Genomic DNA, 18,491 nt, shown 5'->3' on the forward strand with positions numbered 1-18,491 from the left:
AGTTGGCTTAATCACCAGACTAAAAGTATCAAAGAAATTTACTACATGCTCTTGGTTGAATCCACATGCTACGAGACAAGATTTATAACGCTCGATTGATCCATCCGAGTTTCGCTTGATCCTGAAAATCCACTTACAAGTAACAGGATTGACATTAGTGAGACGAGGGACAAGAGACCAAGACTTATTTTGCATCAGGGCACCATATTTTAACTTCATTGCATTTAACCAAAAGTATGTTTAAAAGCTTGAGAAGTATGACGAGGTTCAGTTGAAGTATAGTTAATAGTAGAAGTATGGATTGATTTGGGCTTGAGAGAGTTTGTACAAGCTCTTGTAACCATAGGGTGCTGACTTTGTTGAGTTGGACGATAGTGATTAGGAATAGACTATTTAGCCTGGGAACTAATGGTAGAATTTTGGTGTGAAGGAGGTGATGAAGTATGTGAAGGAGGTGATGAAGTATGTGAAGGACACGGTGAAGTAGATTGTGATCGGGCTGGAGAACATTATGATACAGGTTTGTGCTCGTTTGATAAAGACTATAGTGTGGAGGCATGATCGAGAAGGGTGGAAGAGACCTACTGTAATGAGGTAGTAGAAGTAGATTGATTCTGCAAGTTTGCGGAAGGATAAACTTCTTCATTGAAAACAACATGTCGGGAGATATATATATTCTAGATGTGGGTTCATGGAAACATAAGTACCCTTTATGTGATGCACTATACCCAATAAATATACAAGGAAGAGAGCAGAAATCCATTTTCTGAGTGTTGTAGGGGCGTAAGAAGGGATAGCACAAGCAACCAAAGGTTCGAAGAAATGCGTAGTCAGGAGTTTTGTTGTAAAGTTTGGAATAAGGCGATTGATAGTTAAGCTTGGGAGTGATGGTGCGGTTATGGATATAGGTAGCTGTTTTAAAAGCATGTTCCCAAAATTCTTGAGAAAGGGAAGACTGAGCTAGGAGGGACAATCCTTTTTCAATGATCACCCTATTTCGACGTTCAACAGGATCATTTTGTGCTGAAGTGTATGGACAGGAAACATGATGGTTGATGCTATAGGTTTGGAGATATGAGGAGACAGGACGAAATTCCCTACCACAATCTGTTTGAAAGTTATTGATGTCAGAACCGAATTGTGTTTTAATGATGTTCCGAAAGTTAATAAAAATTGAAAAAAGCTTCGATTTTTGAGATACAAAATAAATCCAAACAAATTTTGTGAAGTCATCAACAAAGAGAATAAAATAACGATTTCCATTAATTGAAAGTAGAGGAGAAGGCCTCAATACATCAGAGTACAATAACTCAAAAGGTGTACTAGAAGACATATGAGAATGCAATAAAGGCAGTTGATGACTTTTGCCTAACTGACACGGTTCACACACAGGTGATAATTTATTTGATGTAGTACGAAGTTGAAAGCGGGACACGAGACTTTTGAGAATAGTTTCATATAGATGTGCAAGTCTGTTGTGCCATCCATTCATGGAGGTACGAAGACCAGAAAGAGCCATAAAAGAGTGATATTTATTGGTTGGTGGAGTAAGACGATAGAGCCCATTAGCAACGTGGCCGTGAAGTACCAGTTTTCCCTGAAAGGTCTTAACAGTACAGTGATTAAGCCAAAATTCCATGAAAACTTGATTATCATTTGTGAGTTTTGAAACACTGAGCAGACTTTTAGTTAAGCTTGGAACAATAAACACACTTGGTAAATGTAAATTAGAGAGAGAAGATGAGCCATAATGTGAAATTGAGAGTTGGTTACCAATCCCGACTTGAAGTTTTTCCTCACCTGTGTAAGGATCAGAAACCTGGAGCTTGTTAAGGTCAGGTGACACATGGTCCGTTGCACCTATATCAAAGTACCAGTTTGGGTCTATTATAGCAGAAGGACTGCTACAACTTGTTCTGTAAGCTTTCTTGGTCGGGTCTTTAGGATTCAGATGTCTGGATGGATAATCGGCTTGATTGCCCTACTGCCAACAATCTATGGCTTCATGACCTTCCTTGTTACAAATTTGACACTGAACTTGTCTGTAGCATTGATCACATTGTTGAGTAGGAACTTTGTGTTGGATTAGTGTCTAAGTCCATAACTATTTTGGTATGTACTTGACCCGATGGTGCATGGTCCTTTTGGGTTGCATTCACCAAAGCAACTTGATAGGATGAATTATGGAGAGAGACAGAGGATTAATTATGATTTATTAATATATTATGAGAATAATATATTAAAGGAGAAATCATATTGTTTAATTAATATTAGTCAATAATTAATTAAGCATTAATTTTGTGGCTAAAAGACATTAATTAAACTTAAGGGACTATAACTATTAATTATATGATAATTGAATATTAGGCTAATGGACTCCATATTAGAGGGGTGGATGATTTCTATGGGGAAACCCATTAGAAATCGCTCTAGGCCTCTAAGGAGGTAGTCCATGGGTTGCTTAGGGCCTAAGTTGTCAAATTAGGGTTTCCTTGTTAGATAACTCTAATACCCTCACTATTTAAGGATCCCTAGAGCACCAAAAACGTGGCTAAGAGTTTCCTTAGGGTTTCCACATGTTTTTGGTGCCTCCTCTCTTCTCATTCTTCATCCTCTTGCTCATGGTGTTTGTGAGTCATTAGAGGAGTGACACTTGTGACTCTAAGCTTTCTTAAGCCATTACAAGGAGGATTTGAGATTGTTATTGCTACATAACAATCAAGGTATGATCTAAACCCTAATTCATATATTAATATCGATTATCATATGCTAGATCTAGGGTTTAAAGTCTTGGATGAATGCATGTAAAATAGAGAAACCTAGATCCAAGCATTAAGGTTTGCATGAGCGCATAGGATGTTCTTATGGCTAAAACCCATCACTTTGTAGTTGGTAGATGAATTTCCAGAAGAGCGAGAATGTGGAATGGACCAGTGTTGGGATCGAGAAGCAGCATTTGCTTGTAGAGAAGGCATGGAGACAGGAGGAACTTGCAGTGATGCCTGACGAGCAGTTTCGAGTTCCAATCGAGCCACTTCCTGAAGTAGATGTCCCACCAGATCATCAATAGTAGCATTATCAGACTCTATCAGAAAGGCATATGTGAAGGTACCATAAGAAGCATCAAGTCTGTTGAGAATATAATTGATGAGATCTTCGTCAGACACAAGAGTGAGATCTTCTGCCAGAGAATCGGCAATAGAACGCTTGCGCTCTATATACTCTAGCATGGAGAGAGCACCCTTTGAGATAGTCTGCAGTTGAGTCTTCATTGCCATACGCCGAGTGTGAGTTTGGGCCTGGAAAGTACGTTCTAGGGCTTGCTAAACATACTGTGAAGAGAAGGATCAGGCAACTGTGGAAAGACAATGTTTCGATAAAGTGGATTTAATCCAAAGTAGAACAAAACGACCCCTATTCTTCCATGTAGTGAACTCTAGATTCGGAGTGGTAGTGCTTGTACCAAGATTCCTCGATGGTGGAAAGTGTTGCCGGATGCGGCATAGGATTGAGAATAAATGATTCTAAATCAAAGGTTTCAAGCACAGAAATGATAGTGGTGCGCCATAGAGAGTAATTTTCCCTGTCAAGCTTGATGCTAGTGGAAGGAATCTGGAAATTAAGATTTGTAGAGGCGATGTTGGCTGCAGAAAGAAGTTGTTGACCGGTAGGTGGAGTAGCCATGGTAGTCTGCAAATAACAGGTAGAAGAAAAGGGGAAAAAAATTAGGACTCTGATACCATAAAGAACAACAGAGAGAAAAACAATTGTGTATATCGATCTATCCTTTGGCAAACATAGTGATATATATATATATATATATATATATATAAAATGAAAGGAGTAACAAGAAAAGCTAAACAGTAGGGCACACGTGCAACTATGCTAAGGACTAAGGTCCCGTTTGATAGTTTCTGTTTGGTAAAGCGTTGTCTGGGAAAGTTTTCTGATTGGGAAAGAAACCATGTTGTTTGATTGTACATCTGATTGACTGTGCTGAATGATGAAAAAAATAATAATTCAATAAAAAATAACTTAAAAAAAAATAATAATCCAAGAAAAAAAGTAAGAGGTGTGTTTGGTGAATGATGAAAAAAGTAATAATTCAATAAAAAATAAAATTAAAAAAAATAATAATCCAAGAAAGAAAGAAGGAGGCGTGTTTGGTGCATAATTGTCTTTCCAGCTCATTCAACCAGAAAGATATGATTTTGGGGCTTTCTAGGAAAGACATATCTTCAGGGAAAAACTATTTTTTTGTGCAAATCAAACAATGTTTCTGGTCCAGAAAGATTTGTTTGGACCTGGAAAGATGTCTATCAAACGGGACCTAAGTCAATGTACAACAAACAACTATGGACTAAGTCAGAATAATAAACATTAATTTATCACTACCACTTCGATGCATATTTTTAAGATTGTCAAATACACCGTTAAATTTGGTGCAAGCCGCTCGATGGTCACGCCATTTAGTATTGATCGTATCGTATGTCTGGCTGGTTTGCCTTCCTAATAACGTGTGGAAATGGTCTAAAAAATGATTCCAAAAGCTTTGACCCGATTGCGCGTTGCCGACATCTCCATCTTGTGATATGAACATCCAAGTTTTAGCTAAAGTTTCCTCCTCTTCCTCGGTCTATTGCATATTTTTCTTTTTCTTAAGATCTTTTGATTTTTTTTTGCCTTCTACGACTTGGTTGTGCTTCTTCAACCTGTTCGTCATCGTCGTCATTGTTGAGGTTTACGGGTTGAGATTGAGATAATGGAACTTGAGATGGTTGTGAAGTTTGTTGACGTTAGGAAGTTTGGGATTGAAATTGCGAAGAAGGTTGTTATTGAAAGGCTTGAAATTGGGGTTGAACAAATTGTGGTGGTTGCTATTGTTGGTAGTAGTGCGGGTGGTATGAAAGATCAGTAAATAGATGTTGTTGTTGAATGGGGGATGATAACAATTGCATATAGCCAATATTCACTAACGGATAATTTGGAGTGTTTGGGGTGTTCGGGGTGGGTGAAGTATTTTGGTTTGGATCCATAAGAATATTTGAGAAAGGAAATTTTTTTGTTGAATATATGTGTTTGTATGTGAAAAAATGTATGTGTTTAAAATGAAAGAAAAGAGTGATATATATAGAGGTGGAGTAATTAAATAATTAATTTATTTTTTTATTCAATGTTCACATGCAACGGTTAAAATAAGCATATCCAATCAAATCTCATGTCTTGTTCCGTCTCCCATGTCACGCCACACCGAACCCACCAGAGGTGGGGGCGGTGTTCACACGTCTAGGGGTTGACACATTAGTTCCCACACATCTTTCACCCCTCCACTCCGTGCAGCCTCACCATCTTCCAACCCACCACAACCAACCATAGATTCATCAACAACAACCATATTATTCTAATACCGAAATCTGCAAGAATTGATCAGACTTTTCTCTATCAGAGATGTTGACACCATTCTCTTCAAGATTATTAATCTCATCTTCCATGAAAATCCAATCAGCCATAATATTGAAATCATCATCAGATTCAGACTCAGAATCTGAGTCAACAGAAATAGAAAGGGGCGACCATTCGTCACCATCCTCCTGTAGCCAAACAAAAAATGGCTTTTTTCTTCAAGAAACCTCGGATTGATGATATGATCATGTCTAGCTAAAATACACACTCTTCTAAACGATAAATTCAATGCCTCCTTTGAGCAATCAAACAAGATCAGAATACTACCAAAATTCCTAGCCACCACATCAAAGAAGGAAGAATCCAAAAGATGGACCAGCATGCCAATAATTTTAATCCACATAATTCTTTGTGTTTGAACAAAAGACTCATCCCATAGATTTAGCCAAGAAAACCACACTACTAGAAAAACAGCCTTTTACGACGCACAATGCATGTCGTAAAACGCTCAGAGACGCGCAAATGCATGTCAAGGAAGGCGACATGCTTTTGCGCATCGTCTATAGACGACGCGCATTTATGACACGCAATACGTATCATTAATGCCACTGTCAAGAAAGGCCATGTCATAAATGAAGATGACACACATTTTCGTGTATCGTAATTTTAATTTTTTTAAAAAAAATATATTTATAGGTTTACTAATTTTCAAATTAAATTTGCATTTCATGTCTCATAATAAAAAATAAAATACCATATACAAAAAAATACAATCCATTGCATAAAAGTTAATGTCATACAAATAATCATTCCAATAGTAGACAAATGTAATACATCAAATGTAAAGAGATGAAAGTCATCAACAAATAATACTTAGAACTACAAGAACTTGTTGCCCACCTTCACAACATCCGAGCGACTTTGCTTGACACTATGCACATCAACAAGACATACAAATTTGAATAATGCAACCATTAGATTCACATAAACCTACAAATCCTGTAATGAGGTAAAATATGAGGTTGAAATTACCTGGTAACCAAATTTTAACATACTAGTTCCTGTACAATCACCCTTCAAAGAACCAAAAAAATATGATATAATTATGATAAGTATCATTTTATATAAAAAAGTGACAAGTTGATATCATCGGTAACAGTGTCAGGCTGCAAAACATTAAAAAAGTGATTCTATAATCTATATATACATGACTTTATGGGAAGTACAATTAAAGAGATATTCATGGGAAATTTTATGGGGTAACATCTTCGCCCTTGCTGCTGCCACCAAAACCATGTGGATATAGAAGATTTCAAATGAGTTATAAAAAAAAGTTCAATGAAAGATCTATACAACAAGCACCAGGATATTGAAGACTTCTTTGTTCTTTCCTTGAAGGTTTCCATCAACATTTAAGGAAAAGATCATACAACCCATACAAATGCATAATCCTTTATGAAGCATCCATACACCAAGCCAACCAGATAAGAATTAAAGACACTGTGATGCATTATGAAATCAAATAAAAAATAAGTTAAAATGATGAACAATAAGAGTTCAGGTTAAGAACTTATTCAAACAGTAAAATGATTGATGAAAAGTACCTTGAATTTCATCTGCTTCCTCTTTCTCTGATATGATCAAGCCATAAGCTTCTTATATGTAGTAAATTTTTTCCCTACTATCCAAAAAAAGATTTGAAAATCTTTCTTTCATCATTTCAAGCTCTAATATAACAAATTAAAATAAAAAAATGATCAAAATTATGTGAATAAATTAACTAAATTGTAATAAAAACTCACCAAAATCAGTAGGTTTCTGATATTGTCTGTGCTTAGGCCTAATATCACCAAATCTTGAAAAGACTTGGTTGATAAGGTGATCTTCCTGAAGTTGGCTAGCATACCAGAGAAGACATAGATCTGATAGCAAATTAGCACGCACCCATCTTAGTAAAAAAGTTAAATAGAAGAATATATATACAAATACAAGATAAAAATATGTAATTGATACTAAGTGAGCAACAAATCAATGTCATTAAGAGGAATCAGACATATAACTGTAAATGGTTCAAACTTATACCTGTTCAGAGCTATCGTTCTTCAAGGATCTGCGACCAAAGACACTATGGAATGGAATCTCAAATTCCAATTCCACCTGATTCTGCCAAAATCCATAAACCACTTTTTTTTTTTTACCTTTCAAACTGAAAGTTACACCCAAGACCACAAGCTTGAGAGTCACGAATAATGTAATCAAATCTGCAAAACAGAAAAAATAATATAAAAGTTGATTTTCTAAATTATGTTTAATCAACATCTATACCATTTCGACCATTTGCAACAATGTCATATAAGAAAAGCTTCTCTTTTGAAGTCTGCATAAGTAAAATAGATATATATATATATATATATATATATATATATATATATATAGAGAGAGAGAGAGAGAGAGAGAAAGGAGGATCAGATACTTATATATAGACAATATATGCATGAGATTTCAATTACTTACCTTTAAAGGGGCATTTTCGGAAGCAACTATCATCTCCTGTAAAGTAAAACGCAATAAAACACAAAAACTATTAAACACCTTTGTTGACTTCAACTTTTCACCTGATGCAACAGCTGCAGATGCCATTTACTGCAAGAATGTTGGCAGTTTTTTTACGCTTCCAACAATCCGTTTTCCATATTCCTATTTTTATTTCAGATAAAAGAGAAACAATGTTTGTAGTGGTCTGTGCTTTTTGCCATGTTTTTTCTTTAAAAAGTTTCTCTTGAAATGTTTATGTTTGGACACAGTCGGTTTGTTAGACTTAATAAACTACACAGTGAACCTTCTGAGACAATAGGGTTGTTTCTTTTTTTACTTAAACTGGACAGAATGACTTAACGAGTTCAATTTAAAATTGATGAATAATGTGAAATTTGTTTTTTTGGAATACAAGGGTAATATGGTCATTAAGTCTCATTTAAAAGGCTTATTCAGTCTAGAATATTAGTGTAATATGGTCATGAACGTCACAAACCTGAAGAAGACCTTGGGTGGTGCATGGAGCATAGGATAGTGAATCAACAATCCACTCCTTGACAATGTTTTGTACAAAGAGCCAACAAAATCTACTGAAGCGGGATCATTCACAAGAGATAAAGGTGGATCACCATTCACAGAGAACAAAAGAGAAACTTGTCACAACTAGCATTTTTAGCTAGGAAATTCTATTCTCATATAAACATCATCCATTGTAAAAGCATGTACTCTAAGTGAATACAATACTCTATCCTCGTTCAAAATACATCTCATATGTTCAACTAAGGGTTGGAAGCCCTAGAAATTCATGTTCAAATTAGTTATGGACTATGAATTCTTTATTGGATCTTATTGGGCTGGTAATTCCTCCCTTTGATCTACATTGGGCCGTGAACACACTTAAGGGCCCAATGGGTCGAATATCTTTTTTGGGCTTCATAACTTCGAACCAAGTCAAGAAAGGAGCCCAAAACCATTCTATCATTTTGTCAAGCCCATTCTCGGCCCAACTATTATAAAAAAAAAATCTAACTAATTCATACAAAGACACCTCATTATGGACTATAGGATTTCTAGGCACATTACCCACCATGTAACAATAAATCCCATGCTTCCATGCTACCACACTTCAACATAATCTTCTCCTTTCCCTATTCTTCATACTCTCGGCCACCACCACCATCATTTAACTTTCAAAGATCTCTTCCATTTTACTCTCAAACTCAAGGAAATTTACTCACGTTTTCCCTTCAAATTTTCGAGTAATACAAGTGTGAATCAAGAGGATCATTGCAAGTTTTTCTCTAACTTGGTAAGTTATTGTCAAACAAAAGTATCTTCTTTCATCTTAACATGAAAAACTCCTTCTCACAAGGTTTTATTCCATGATCACACCTTAGAAGCTTCATAAAACTCGAGATCTACAACAAAGGTGTGCTAAGACCCAAAAATCTCTTCAATTCTTCATCAAAAACCGAAATATTCAAACAAGGTGAGCTTCATACCCCCTTATTTTCGGTTTTTATAAGTTTTTGTGGGGGAGAATACAAGTAAATGTGTAGATCCATCATTATGTGTATGTTTTGGTTGATTTCTATGCTTATATGTATGTTTTGTATGATTTTGATGCTAGATCTAGTTATGAATTGCTAAAAACCGAGATATATCTTATACTAGCATGAAATATACTACTACATACAAAGTATACCAAGAAAAATAGCTAAGTGGCTTAACAATACATACTTTGGGCTAAAAACTCATTTTTTTGACATAAATGTTAAAAATACAAAGTTAAAGGGCCCAAAATGAAATATTTCGAAATCTGATGGGTGAGATGAGTCAAAACAGATTCCATAATGTATTTTCTGAAAATATACTCTTTTGGAAGATCAAAAACATAAATTTCAAGCTTAATGGGCTAAAAATGACAATTTCGGCCCAATAGGGCCCATTATGCGAAATTTTCTGTTTTGGAGGGCCAAAACTGTGTTTTCCTGTAAAACAATGGACTATTAGTGTTACATGTGCTTTCCAAAGGTTTAAAACGCTTTTCAAATTTAAAAAGGACCAAAGTTGCAAAAATTTTCCAAATTGGGCCAAAAATGTAAAAATTGAGAAAAAGAGGGGTTATAACCGAGAAAACTGCAATTTCAGGGACTTAAACTGTTTTAAATGAAAAATATGCTGAAAAATATTAATTTCAATAATTTTTGGTGTTAAAATGTCAAGAAAAATGGTTTAAGGACTAAACCGGAAATTATTTTACCTAAAGGGGTGAAAAAGTAAATTTACAAAATTAAGAGGGGTTGTAAACAAAAAAATTTCAAGGGTAATTCAATACACTCGTTGTGAACAAAGATTGACACTACGACTCTCGATAAATTACAATACACAATATCACCAACAATCGTTATCAAACGAATTGATTCGGTCTCGAATCAATAACAAATCCAAAACTACTAACACTATAACGCTCAATACACATATGAAACTCTTGGAACTCTTTACTCTCGTGGAATTACTCAATACGTCGACATACACTCCTTAGGCCCAAAAGTTGCAAATCATGCTTGTCGAGCCTAGCCAGCCCGATGACATGATCTTTAGGCCCAAAGGACACTTGCTTACATGTAGTTGGGTCTAATGCGACTCGACCGCGTGTAAAAGGACTTTCAATGGAAAACATGCTACTGGTCCCCAAGGGTCCTTCAATGCTGCTTGTAAAGTCGGTAACTCACGAGTGCGGGTTGGGCTTCGGGCCCTTCACAATTGCATTGGTCTTGAACGACGCAGGGAAATACCGAGGGTTTCGCACCTTCACTTTTTCTCTCCGGTCGTGGGACTACACAAGTCCGGGAGGATTGAGTTGTGTGAATAAGTGCGAGTGACGCCCAAGGGATCGCTGGTACGGTTGTCGACTGTACGTTTTCAGTAACGGACTTTACAAAAATTCACCACCCACTGTATACTCAATGCCTCCGGAGCTCAACGAATACCTCTAACGTAACGAAATAACAATACACAAACTAAGTAAAGCAAAGTGATAGGAAAACGTCGGGTTTTCCTAGGGTTTTCAACTATTACACTTACGAATTACATGACGAATTTTACAACTCGTACGCTTACATCTATAGAAAACAAACAACCATACTCACGGATCTTCACACTTTTTTTTTACGCTATACTATTTTCAGAAAATATCGGATTTTCTGGTGGTTTTCGAAACAATACAAACATTGGATTTCAAACATTACTTATGAACTCACCAACATTTCATATGTTGACGTTTTTCAAAATACTTGTATTCTCAGGTAACAGATAAATCGAAGGGATAAGTGTACTCAGTGACATTTTGCTGCTTGTTTAATTAGCACCGAACAATCTACTTTTTGGGCAAGTAATGTTAGGGAACAATGTACTAAATGTAAACGCTACCAGTTGTATTATTCCAATGCTTGGTGATGTATGATGTTATGTTTCATGTATATTCATTGTGATGGTATTCAATTGAGTCACAACAGCCCCCGGAGGTTTCCGCCATCTGGTTCGGGGGTGTGACAGGTTGGTATCAGAGCTCTGTTTATAGTGAACTAGCATATCTAACCATACATTGATATGCAACTATAAACCAAAAAGAGGGACTAACATAACTCTGAACAAAACAAGTAAAACATAACAATAAAACACCCTTGCTTGTATTAAGAACGAGAACCTAACACTGAACCAAACAAGATAATGCTAGTATCTCGGTTGATCCAGGACTGTTCTTAGTTGTATCAAGGAGCAGATGTAGCCTGATCAACTACATTCCCTCCAAGGTACAACCATCACATGTCTTGAAGAAATCATGATAGCTAGGGAGTCTAAAATCATACCCCTTAATCTCCAAGAAGGGAACCCCAACTAAATCTATGCAATAGTTGTAGGATTATAGTAGTAATTGGTATGCTATTTGATTTTAGTATTCATAGTCCTTCGTGCAATACGCTGTAGACGAGTATCATTAGCCAAGAAACCCTATCTCCCTAGTCAAGGAATAGTCGGGTGGCTCGACCCAGAGGAAGAACCCCAGGAGGAACACGAAGTAGAACTCGCAGGCGAATCCGCCGAGTCAGTAAGTGGATCTCGAAGGGGAAGAGCCAGAGGGCAATGATGATGATGACTCGGATGTAGAATCCGATGACCTCAATCCTTCATGTAAAGCCAGAGTACCGACATATCGTGTGGGCCCCGGTGGCCCCATGCCCCCTTAGGCACACGATAATTGGAGATAGAGTCGCCAGCAGGGGGTACGACCACACCAGGGTAGGAACCGAGGTCTCTCTGACCATTAGCCATAGAGGACCAGCTGACCGGGGCCTCCCAGTAGTGGTCCAGGGCACCTGAGGTGGGGATAGCCAAGCTCAGGACACCCCTAACCGAACAAAACAAATGTGGTTTGCTATTGAGAAAGATGAGAGGCAAACATAGGAGGTGAATGGAGACTCTCGAGCGAGACTGTTAGTTTGGAAGTACAATTACAAGCTACCGAACAACAAGTAGCTCGTCTCCGAGGTGCATCCACTTCATCAGCACCACCACCAGACACTTCCTGCCACGATTAGGATCAGCCTTTTCTTTTTCCCCTACTATCCGACATGACTCCCTTTCGTGTACTGAGATGGTACTTACCCCTGAAATAATTATGTGCTATATTGATTTCATATTACTGCAAAGACTCAATTCTATGCACAAGAGAACCCTCGAAACCACTAGATACTTAAGGATCCCGAAACTAAAACAACCCATATAATCTAAGGATAGATGTAACAATCGTGCCAAATCTGTGATTACCTACTACCGCAGATACATCATAGGGATGTAGATGGAGGCAGTAAGAATTATACAACAAGATGCAAAACTTATAGAGTACAATCAGGAATGATGATCATTACTTACGATCTGGATTATCAACGTGCATCAGGAAAAAATGCCATCCCACAAAAATAACAAGCGCACCCGCGAGACACCACTCCTGCAAATGGACTCTGCTACATTTCAAGCTGCTGTAATGTCAGTAGTAGCCGCTGCTATGGCACAGATCAAGGCAAACAACCCTAATGGAGGCAGGAATAGCATTGACAACTCCAGCCAAAGGAACGAACATGGAAACCAACAAGTGACAACCTGTCAAGGAACCCCAAACCCCAAACTTAAGAGCAAGAAGCTGAGGTCTGGAGGTAAGAGAATGGGACAACTCACTCAAGGGTTCTCATGGGAGCAACATGTTGTTGCTGTTCATGCGACCATGACCCCTATTACACCAACAACCAGGAGACCATACGTTGGAATCCTTCCAAAATGCAATCAGTGCAAATTCCATCATAATGGAGCCTGCCGGGAGATGTATTGTAACAAATGCAACCGAAAGAATCACACCGCCAAATTATGTAGAACTTATCCATACCAGAATCATCAGCCAAATGAAAACGACAACAAACGCAACAACCCTAACAACAACACCAATGATGAGACCAGTCGCACCTGCTATAGGTGTGGAAGAACTGGTCACATCAGGCACAATTGCCCCAGGGATAACAAACGAGGAGCAGAATGATCAGAATTGGTCCTGACCTTGGGTCAAGGCGAAGCAACCCAAAACCCAACGGTTGTTACTGGTACGTTCCCACTTGACAACTCTTTCGCTTACCTCTCATTCAATGGTAAATCCGAGCAAAGTTCCGATTAGTATCAAATTCAAACACTTACTAAAACAACATCCCCAAAGCTAAGCTAAGCCTTTTCAATGGACATGGCCAATGAGGAAAACCGATTTAACTTAGGGTATTTATGTGAAGTACACCTTAACACTAGACAACCATTCATTACAAGTAGGTTTCATGTCAGTAAATATTAGGAGTTTTAATGTGATAATCGTCATGGTTGGGTTAAGCCCCCACCATGCTGATACTATGTGTCGCGAGAAGGCCGTTTGCCTTCACCTTCCTAATCACAAAAACTCTAATAATCCATGGTGATAAACCTAGCGTCAATCTTCTTCCTATCTCGTGCATCAAGGCGCAAAAGTGCCTGCACCAGAAGAATTGCGTTCTCCTCACTCATGTTGTGGACAGGACCGAAGAAGAGGTAGGCATACAAGGTATTCCAGTAGCATGTGATTTTTCCAAATGTGTTTCCCAAGGAACTTTCGGGAATATCCCAGAGAGATAGGTCGAATTTTGAATCAACCTCATATCGGGAACCACATCAATTGCCAATTCACCCTATAGGTTGACTTCCGCCAAAAATTCACAAGTTATCCTGTCAACTGAGTAGAATTGTTGCGCAAAGGATTCCTTAGGCCAAGCTTCTCATCCTAGAGAGCTCCGGTCTTGTTTTTCAAGAAGATAGATCCTTCCGAGGGTACATCGATTTTAGGAAATTGAATAATCTCCCCATTAAAAATTGATACCTACTTCCACGGACTGACGATCTATTTGGCCAGCTCCAAGGAGCTAGCTACTTCTCTAAAATAGATCTAAGAATCGGTTATCAACAACTTCGAGTCCGAGAAGACGACATTTCAAAAATTGCCTTCCGAACTCGTCACGACCATTTCAAACTCATTGCAATACCCTTCGGTCTAACGAATGCTCCCATGCTATTCATGGACCCTACGAACCAAGTTCTCTCAACCACTCCTAGCTAGCCTTTTTATTATCAATAGCATACTCGTCTGCTCACAAAGCAAGAACAAACACTATCAACACCTACGACCAGCCTTGAAGGCATCAAAGCCGGAGAATATCGTGAAGAAAACACTACATGGACGGATAAAACTCTTGAAGTCGAGGAACGAACTTATAGTTACGCAAGTTGAGATGGGCATTATCCAGGTGATCGTCGATAGGTTAACCCAATCCGCCCATTTCCTGACAATACAAAAATCAAACAAGACGGAAAGATTAGTTGGGATTTATATCAAGGAGATTGTGAGACTCCATGAAATATCAGTATCTACTATCTCGGATCGAGATAACAGATCTTCTTCAAGACTATGGCAGTCACTTCAGAGGGCTATGGGCACATAACTAGACATAAGCGTTGCTTACCACCTTCAAACCAATAGCCAAAGTGAACGAACCATTCGACCACTCAAATTCATGCTACAAGTCTAGGTGTTTGAGTTCAACAAGTCAGGGGATACCCGGTTTCCCTTGACTAAATTCTCATACAATAACAACTATCGCACGGGCATCAAGAATGCTCCTTTCGAAAACTCTTTATAGTCATAAATGAATATCACTCGGTGGTACTCTCATGAGACCAGAAACCACTAGCGAAACAACAGAGAGGATAATCCAAATCAAAGCTGGACCTCAAGCATCGCGAGACCGACAAAAGAGCTATGCTGACAAGCGGCGTAAGCCATTAGGATGGCAAGTCGAGGGTCGCGTGCTATTAAAGGAATCTCCTGGGAATTGGATGATTCGCTTTAGGAACCAAGAAAACTAAACCCACGATACATTGGACTGTTCGACATTCTTGCTCGGATTGGTCCAAAGACATATAGGTTGTAGCTGCCTGTAGAGCTCAGCAACGTAAACCCTGTTTTCTGTGTCTTAAATCTGAAAAGATGCACATCAGATGAGACTCTTATCATTCCTTTACGAGAAATCGGAGCAAACAAGAATCTCATGTTCGTCAAAGAACCGGTCGAGGTATTGGATAGGGAAGTAGAACATACAAAGCAAAGCCCATTATGATTGTGAAGGTTCCATGGAACGCTAAGCGTGGACCGAAATTCACTTGGGAAACGTGAAGATCAGATGAAGTGCCTATTATCTCATTCATGAACCTATCCTTAGAAAGAATTTCGGGACGAAATTCCCTCTAACGGGGGGATGATGTCACAACTAGCATTTTTAGCTAGGAAATTCTATTCTCATATAAACATCATCCTTGTAAAAGCATGTACTCTAAGTGAATACAATACTCTATCCTCGTTCAAAATACATCTCATATGTTCAACTAAGGGTTGGAAGCCCTAGAAATTCATGTTCAAATTAGTTATGGACTATGAATTCTTTATTGGATCTTATTGGGCTGGTAATTCCTCCCTTTGATCTACATTGGGCCGTGAACACACTTAAGGGCCCAATGGGTCGAATATTTTTTTTGGGCTTCATAACTTCGAACCAAGTCAAGAAAGGAGCCCAAAACCATTCTATCATTTTGTCAAGCCCATTCTCGGCCCAACTATTATAAAAAAAAAATCTAACTAATTCATACAAAGACACCTCATTATGGACTATAGGATTTCTAGGCACATTACCCACCATGTAACAATAAATCCCATGCTTCCATGCTACCACACTTCAACATAATCTTCTCCTTTCCCTATTCTTCATACTCTCGGCCACCACCACCATCATTTAACTTTCAAAGATCTCTTCCATTTTACTCTCAAACTCAAGGAAATTTACTCACGTTTTCCCTTCAAATTTTCGAGTAATACAAGTGTGAATCAAGAGGATCATTGCAAGTTTTTCTCTAACTTGGTAAGTTATTGTCAAACAAAAGTATCTTCTTTCATCTTAACATGAAAAACTCCTTCTCACAAGGTTTTATTCCATGATCACACCTTAGAAGCTTCATAAAACTCGAGATCTACAACAAAGGTGTGCTAAGACCCAAAAATCTCTTCAATTCTTCATCAAAAACCGAAATATTCAAACAAGGTGAGCTTCATACCCCCTTATTTTCGGTTTTTATAAGTTTTTGTGGGGGAGAATACAAGTAAAGGTGTAGATCCATCATTATGTGTATGTTTTGGTTGATTTCTATGCTTATATGTATGTTTTGTATGATTTTGATGCTAGATCTAGTTATGAATTGCTAAAAACCGAGATATATCTTATACTAGCATGAAATATACTACTACATACAAAGTATACCAAGAAAAATAGCTAAGTGGCTTAACAATACATACTTTGGGCTAAAAACTCATTTTTTTGACATAAATGTTAAAAATACAAAGTTAAAGGGCCCAAAATGAAATATTTCGAAATCTGATGGGTGAGATGAGTCAAAACAAATTCCATAATGTATTTTCTGAAAATATACTCTTTTGGAAGATCAAAAACATAAATTTCAAGCTTAATGGGCTAAAAATGACAATTTCGGCCCAATAGGGCCCATTATGCGAAATTTTCTGTTTTGGAGGGCCAAAACTGTGTTTTCCTGTAAAACAGTGGACTATTAGTGTTACATGTACTTTTCAAAGGTTTAAAACGCTTTTCAAATTTAAAAAGGACCAAAGTTGCAAAAATTTTCCAAATTGGGCCAAAAATGTAAAAATTGAGAAAAAGAGGGGTTATAACCGAGAAAACTGCAATTTCATGGATTTAAACTATTTTAAATGAAAAATATGCTGAAAAATATTAATTTCAATAATTTTTGGTGTTAAAATGTCAAGAAAAATGGTTTAAGGACTAAACCGGAAATTATTTTACCTAAAGGGGTGAAAAAGTAAATTTACAAAATTAAGAGGGGTTGTAAACAGAAAATTTTCAAGGGTAATTCAATACATTCGTTGTGAACAAAGATTGACACTACGACTCTCGATAAATTACAATACACAATATCACCAACAATCGTTATCAAACGAATTGATTCGGTCTCGAATCAATAACAAATCCAAAACTACTAACACTATAACGCTCAATACACATATGGAACTCTTGGAACTCTTTACTCTTGTGGAATTACTCAATACATCAACGTACACTCCTTAGGCCCAAAAGTTGCAAATCATGCTTGTCGAGCCTAGCTAGCCCGATGACATGATCTTTAGGCCCAAAGGACACTTGCTTACATGTAGTTGGGTCTAATGCGACTCGACCGCGTGTAAAAGGACTTTCAATGGCAAACATGCTGCTGGTCCCCAAGGGTCATTCAGTGCTGCTAGTAAAGTCGGTAACTCACGATTGCGGGTTGGGCTTCGGGCCCTTCGCAATTGCATTGGTCTTGAACGACGCAGGGAAATACCGAGGGTTTCGCACCTTTACTTTTTCTCTCCGGTCGTGGGACTACACAAGTCCGGGAGGACTGAGTTGTGTGAATAAGTGCGAGTGACGCCCAAGGGATTGCTGGTACGGTTGTCGACTGTACATTTTCATTAACGGACTTTACAACAATTCACCACCCACTGTATACTCAATGCCTCCGGAGCTCAACGAATACCTCTAACGTAACGAAATAACAGTACACAAACTAAGTAAAGCAAAGTGATAGGAAAATGTCGGGTTTTCCTAGGGTTTTCAACTATTACACTTACGAATTACATGACGAATTTTACAACTCGTACGCTTACATCTATTGAAAACAAACAAGCATACTCACGGATCTTCACACTTTTTTTTACGCTATACTATTTTCAGAAAATATCGGATTTTCTGGTGGTTTTCGAAACAATACAAACATTGGATTTCAAACATTACTTATGAACTCACCAACATTTCATATGTTGACGTTTTTCAAAATACTTGTATTCTCAGGTAACAGATAAATCGACG

The sequence above is a fragment of the Lactuca saligna genome, chromosome 2, assembly GCF_052625555.1.
Source record: "Lactuca saligna cultivar CGN05327 chromosome 2, ASM5262555v1, whole genome shotgun sequence".
Lineage (NCBI taxonomy): Eukaryota > Viridiplantae > Streptophyta > Magnoliopsida > Asterales > Asteraceae > Lactuca > Lactuca saligna.